Source organism: Callithrix jacchus, chromosome X (assembly GCF_049354715.1).
Source record: "Callithrix jacchus isolate 240 chromosome X, calJac240_pri, whole genome shotgun sequence".
Taxonomy (NCBI): Eukaryota; Metazoa; Chordata; class Mammalia; order Primates; family Cebidae; genus Callithrix; species Callithrix jacchus.
In genome coordinates, this window is record NC_133524.1 from 124,962,257 (window position 1) to 124,969,702 (window position 7,446).

A 7,446-nucleotide genomic window follows, 5' to 3' on the forward strand; every position below is an offset into this window, starting at 1 on the left:
CAGAACTCTCCACCCCAAATCCACAGAATACACATTCTTCTCAGCACCACATCACACCTACTCAAAAATTGACCACATAATTGGAAGTAAAGCACTGCTCAACAAATGCAAAACAACTGAAATCATAACAAACAGCCTCTCAGACCATAGTGCAATCAAGTTAGAACTCAGAATACAGAAACCGACCCAGAACCACACAGCTTCATGGAAACTGAACAACTGGCTCTTGAATGCTGACTGGGTAAACAACGAAATGAAGGCAGAAATAAAGAAGTTCTTCGAAACCAATGAGAACAAAGACACAACATGCCAGAACCTCTGGGACACATTTAAAGCAGTCTCTAGAGGAAAGTATATAGCAATAAGTGCCCATATGAGGAGAATGGAGAGATCCAAAATTGACACCCTATCGTCAAAATTGAAAGAGCTAGAGGAGCAAGATCAAAAAAACTCAAAACCCAGCAGAAGACAAGAAATTACTAAGATCAGAGCTGAGCTGAAGGAGACTGAGACACGAAAAACCCTTCAAAAAATCAATAAATCCAAGAGCTGGTTTTTTGAAAAGATCAACAAACCAGCTAGCCAGATTGACCACTAGCCAGATTGATTAAAAAGAAAAGAGAGAACAACCAAATAGATGCAATAAAAAATGATACAGGGGAAATCACCACAGATTCCACAGAAATTCAAACCATCATCAGAAAATATTACAAACAACTCTATGCGCATAAACTAGTAAACCTGGAAGAAATGGATAAATTCCTGGACTCCTGTGTCCTCCCGAGACTAAACCAGGAGGAAGCCGAAACTATGAATAGACCAATAACAAGGTCTGAAGTTGAGGCAGCAATTAAGAGCCTACCACACAAAAAAAGCCCAGGTCCAGATGGGTTCACAGCCGAATTCTACCAGACACACAAGGAGGAGCTGGTACCATTCCTTCTAAAACTATTTCAAACAATCCAAAAAGAGGGAATCCTTCCCAAATCATTTTATGAGACCAACATCATTCTGATACCAAAACCCGGCAGAGACCCAACAAGAAACTAAAACTTGAGGCCAATATCCATAATGAACATAGATGCAAAAATCTTCAATAAAATATTGGCCAGCCGATTGCAACAGCAAATCAAAAAACTTATTCATCATGATCAAGTAGGATTGATCCCGGGGATGCAAGGCTGGTTCAACATACGCAAGTCTATCAACGTAATTCACCACATAAACAGAACCAAAAACAAAAACCACATGATTATCTCAATTAACGCAGAGAAGGCATTTGACAAAATTCAACAGCCCTTTATGCTAAAAACCCTCAATAAACTCGGTATCGATGGAACGTATCTCAAAGTAATAAAAGCTATTTATGACAAACCAACAGCCAATATCATACTGAATGGGCAAAAACTGGAAGCATTCCCTTTGAAATCTGGCACTAGACACGGATGCCCTCTTTCACCACTCCTATTCAGTATAGTACTGGAAGTTCTAGCCACAGCAATCAGGCAAGAAAAAGAAATAAAGGGTATTCAAATAGGAAAGGTGGAAGCCAAATTGTCTCTATTTGCCGACGACATGATAGTATACCTAGAAGACCCCATTGCCTCAGCCCAAAAACTCCTGAAACTGATAAGCAACTTCAGCAAAGTCTCAGGATATAAAATCAATGTGCAAAAATCACAAGCATTCGTCTACACCAATAGCAGACTTAAAGAAAGCCAAATCAAGAACGAACTGCCATTCGCAATTGCTACAAAAAGAAAAAAATACCTTGGAATACAACTCACAAGGAACGTAAGGGACCTCTTCAAGGAGAACTACAAACCACTGCTCAACGAAATCAGAGAGGACACAAACAGATGGAGAAACATTCCATGTTCATGGTTAGGAAGAATTAATATCGTGAAAATGGCTATACTGCCCAAAGTAATTTACAGAATCAACGCTATCCCCATCAAGCTACCATTGACTTTCTACACAGAACTGGAAAAAACCACCATGAACTTCATATGGAACCAAAAGAGAGCCTGCATAGCCAAGTCAAGGGGCATGACACTACCGGATTTCAAACTATACTACAAGGCTACAGTCATCAAAACAGCATGGTACTGGTACCAAAACAGAGATATAGACCAATGGAACAAAACAGAGGCACCGGAGGCAACACAACATACATACAGCTATACAATCTTTGATAAACCCGACAAAAACAAGCAATGGGGAAAGGATTCCATGTTTAACAAATGGTGTTGGGAAAACTGGCTAGCCATGTGCAGAAAGCAGAAACTGGACCCCTTCCTGACACCTTACACTAAAATTAACTCCAGATGGATTAAAGACTTAAACATAAGACCTGGCACCATAAAAACCCTAGAAGGAAATCTAGGCAAAACCATCCAGGACATAGGAGTAGGCAAGGACTTCATGAACAAAACACCAAAAGCATTGGCAACAAAAGCCAAAATAGACAAATGGGACCTAATGAAATTCCACAGCTTCTGCACGGCAAAAGAAACAGTCACTAGAGTGGATCGGCAACCAACAGAATGGGAAAAAATTTTTGCAGTTTACCCATCTGACAAAGGGCTGATATCCAGAATTTACAAAGAACTCAAACGGATTTACAGGAAAAAAACAAACAAGCCCATTCAAAAGTGGGCAAAGGATATGAACAAGTACTTTACGAAAGAAGACATATATGAGGCCAACAATCATATGAAAAAATGCTCATCGTCACTGGTCATCAGAGAGATGCAAATCAAAACCACATTGAGATACCATCTCACACCAGTTAGAATGGCGATCATTAAAAAATCTGGAGACAACAGATGCTGGAGAGGATGTGGAGAAAAAGGAACACTTTTACACTGTTGGTGGGAGTGTAAATTAGTTCAACCATTGTGGAAGACAGTGTGGCGATTCCTCAAGGCCTTAGAAATAGAAATTCCATTTGACCCAGCAATCCCATTACTGGGTATATATCCAAAAGACTATAAATCGTTCTACTATAAGGACACATGTACACGAATGTTCATTGCAGCACTGTTTACAATAGCAAAGACCTGGAATCAACCCAAATGCCCATTGATAATAGACTGGATTGGAAAAATGTGGCACATATACACCATGGAATATTATGCAGCAATCATCAGAAATGATGAGTTTGTGTCATTTGTAGGGACATGGATGAATCTGGAGAACATCATCCTCAGCAAACTGACACAAAAACAGAAAATGAAACACCGCATATTCTCACTCATAGGCGGGTGATGAAAAATGAGAACACATGGACACAGAAAGGGGCGTACTAAACACTGGGGTCTATTGGGGGGAAAAGGGGAGGGCCAGTGGGAGGGGGAGGTGGGGAGGGATAGTCTGGGGAGAAATGCCAAATGTGGGTGAAGGGGAGAAGAAAAGCAAAGCACACTGCCATGTGTGTATCTAGCAACTGTCTTGCATGCTCTGCTCATGTACCCCAAAACCTAAAATCCAATAAAAAATTAAATTAAAAAAAAAATCTGGAGACAACAGATGCTGGAGAGGATGTGGAGAAAAAGGAACACTTTTACACTGTTGGTGGGAGTGTAAATTAGTTCAACCATTGTGGAAGACAGTGTGGCGATTCCTCAAGGCCTTAGAAATAGAAATTCCATTTGACCCAGCAATCCCATTACTGGGTATATATCCAAAGGACTATAAATCATTCTACTATAAGGACACATGCACACGAATGTTCAGTGCAGCACTGTTTACAATAGCAAAGACCTGGAATCAACCCAAATGCCCATAGATGATAGACTGGACAGGGAAAATGTGGCACATATACACCATGGAATATTATGCAGCAATCAAATCCCACACTTCTTAGAAGCTTTGTTCATTTATTTTTATTCTTTTTTCTTTGTCTTTGTTGGATTGGGTTAATTCAAATATCTCATCTTTGAGCTCTGAATTTCTTTCTTCTATGTGTTCAATTCTATTGCTGAGACTTTCCAGAGCATTTCGCATTTCTAAAAGTGTGTCCAAAAATTGTTGATTTTTTCTTTAAGCTATCTATTTTCTTGAATATTTCTCCCTTCACTTCTTGTATCATTTTTTGGATTTTCTTGCATTGAACTTTGCCTTTCTCTGACCCCTCCCTGTTTAGCTTAATAATTAACCTACTGGTTTGGATCCATTACTGGTGAAGTAGTGCGATTTTGGGAGTGGGGTGTTGAAGAACCTTGTTTTGTTACATTATTAGGGTTGGTTTTCTAGTTCCTTTTCATTCTGGTAGGCTCTGTCAGAGGGAAGGTATACGGCTGAAAGCTGTTGTTCAGATTCTTTTGTCCCATGTGGTTTTCCTTTGATGTAGTACTTTCCCTCTTTTCCTATGGCTTTCTTTGAGCTGAACTGCAGGGATTGTTGTCACTCTCTGCATCTAGCCACCCAGCGGGTCTACCTGGCTCTTGGCCTGTACTGGGAATTATCTGCACAGAGTCCTTTAATGTGAACCATCTATGGGTCTCTCAGCCATGGATACCAGTGCCTGTTCTGATGAAGGTGGTGGGGGGGTTGGTTGTGAAATGGACTCCCTGAGGGCTCCTAGCTTTGGTGGTTTAATACTCTATTTTTGTACTGGTTGGCCTCCTGCCAGGAGGTTGTGCTTTCCATAGAGTATCAGCTATGGTTGTATAGGGAAGAACTGTCAGTGTGTGGGACCTTAGGACTCCCAAGATTATATGCCCTTTATCTTCTACTACCAGGGTGGGTAGAGGAGGACCATCATGTGCAGGCAGGGCTAGGCAGGTTTGAACTCAGACTCTCCTTGGGCGGGACTTCCTATGGCTGCTGTGGGCAATGGAGGTGAGATTACCAGGTCACTGGATTTGTGTACCTAGGAGGATTATGGCTGCCTCTGCTGAGTCATGCAGGTTGCTAGGAAAGTAGGGGAAAGCCAGCAGTCACAGACCTCAACCAGCTGCTACACAAACTGAAAGGCCAGTCTCTCTCCCACTGTACCCGCCACCGACCCCCCAATAGCACCCAGTCCATTTCCAGGCAGAAAGCAGCAAAGTTTGAAAACCCGCCCCAGGCTACCCACCTCCCAGTTGCGAAAGAAAAGGTCTTGATTCTTCCCCCGTCTGTGGATTCTGTACACCAGATTTGCACCCTCCCATGAACTCTGGCCAGGAAGCTTCTAACCCTGTTCAAATTGTTACAAAGTTCAGCTAGATATTTGCTTCTCCCTGTGTAGTTTTAACCATTGCCCCTCTCCAATTGGATCCCTGTGATACCAGGCAGGAATGGTCTACTAGGGGACCCAGCAAGCCACCAGAGCCTTTCTGCTGCTTCCTCTACCCCTGTATTTCACTCAGCTCTCTAAATTGACTCAGCTCCAGCTAAAGTCAGAAACTTCTCCCACAAGCAGACCTTCAGCTTCTCAGTGAGAGTGTGTACTCATCCCTTTCCTACTTCTGTGGTTGGGGCACTCAGTTTTGGGGGGTTCTCCCGAGTCCTGCAAGAGCAGTTCACTTCCTCTATTTTACCTTTTATTTAAAAATTCCTTCCATAGGTAGATAGTTTATTCGAAAAACAATGGTCAATATGTGACCATTGCAGGGTGCTGGAAGCCATAGATAGAGGTTCCTAATAGAAGTACCTTTGGTCATGAGTCTGTTTTTTATGGCGTTTCAAGTTCAATCCCTCACATGCATGTCCCACAGTAGCCAGACTTAACCTGCCTCCTAAACATAACAAGAAGGACAAATGAAAGAAATGAGGACAAAGAAAAAGATGCTCTAGACTATTGCTAGTCAATGTGTTGTCTGGAAGCTTGTTAATAAATGCAGAATCTCATCCCACCTAGAACAACTGAATCAGAATCTTCACTTTAACAAGACTTGCTGGTGATCTTTGTGCACATTAAGTTTGAGAAGTACTATTCTATAAATATGTTAGAATAGAAAATGGGATGCAGCCATAGCAAAGAATATGTTTATGTACTTTGCAGGGACATGGATGAAACTGGAAACGAATTGTTTTCAGCAAACCAACACAGGAACAGAAAACCAAACACCACATGTTCTCACTCATAAGTGAGAGTTGAACAATGAGAACACATGGAGTCGGGGGGGAACATCACACACCAGGACCTGCTGGGGGGTGGGGGACAAGGGGAGGGAGAGCATTAGGACAAACACATAATGCATGCATGGCTTAAAACCTAGATATGGGTTTACAGAGTGCAGTAAACCACCATGGCACATGCATACCTATGTTACAAACCTGTACATTCTGCATATGTATCCCAGAACTTAAAGTAAAATTTTTAAAAAGGGAATAAAGAATTTTAAGTATACTTATTTCCTCATCAGAATTGAAGGAATCAACAATGATAATTAGAACAGAAGAGACATCAGCTGAAAAATGAATTCAAGAAAATTTTTTAGAAGACAGAAAGTAGATGAAAGAATAAGTCACTGATTTGGCAAAGTGGAGAAACTCAAGACCTACAGTGTGAACAAGGGAAGTTATAATTAAAAGATGCCTGAAAAGCAAAACCAGTCCACAGAACACAGAAGAGGCTCAGAACCTGGAGGCACCATTTTTGGCAGAGAGTAGGGATGGAGTTATGGGATTTTTTTAAAATGGAGGATTTATTAGTTATTTTTATATGAAATAATCAGAGTTAATTCCCATACATATAGATACTACTCCCCATACTCACAGAACATCACCCAGAAACTACCTCATAAACCAGAAGCCACTGGGTATTTATTGACTGGAGAAACTAATCTGGAGTCTTCAAAATCAGCAACAGCAAGCAAGATGACAGGTGAATTGCAAAAGCTGAACATAAGGTGGTCTATCAAAATTCTGCATATGGAATAGTCAGATGCCCATGTGCACCTCTCCTCTACACCATGGGCAGAAAGCCTTACAATCAGATTACTATCCCAGGGCAATAAATTGAAATAGCCTTTTCTGGAAAAATTTAGCTTGAAAACAAAAGCCTCCACATGGTGACATTTTGGGTCCCCAGTGAACCATCTAAACACTTAGTAGTTAACTTCTCCAGGTTGCATACCATGTGCATGCCCAGGACGCTCTCAGTCTCAGCATTTTGTGCATCAAATATACATATGAACACCTAACCAATAATGACCAGATCACTAAGGAAAACTCTCAATATAGAATAAAAAGAAATGAAAAAGAAAGAAGAAAACAATTCAGGGAGTGGGAAAAAAGTGGCAAAATATAAGAAAGCATTGCATCCATAAAATAGATATAAAATGTTACTTTTAAAAGTAGAAAGAAGAAAAGCATGGAAATTATAACAATGAAATTTAATATAACTCATTTTATTATATAAAATTAAAATAATAAATATAACTTAATAAAATAAATATCAAATAGAAAGTGAGAAAACAAAGCAAAAGAAAATTCCCCCAAATTAGAATAATA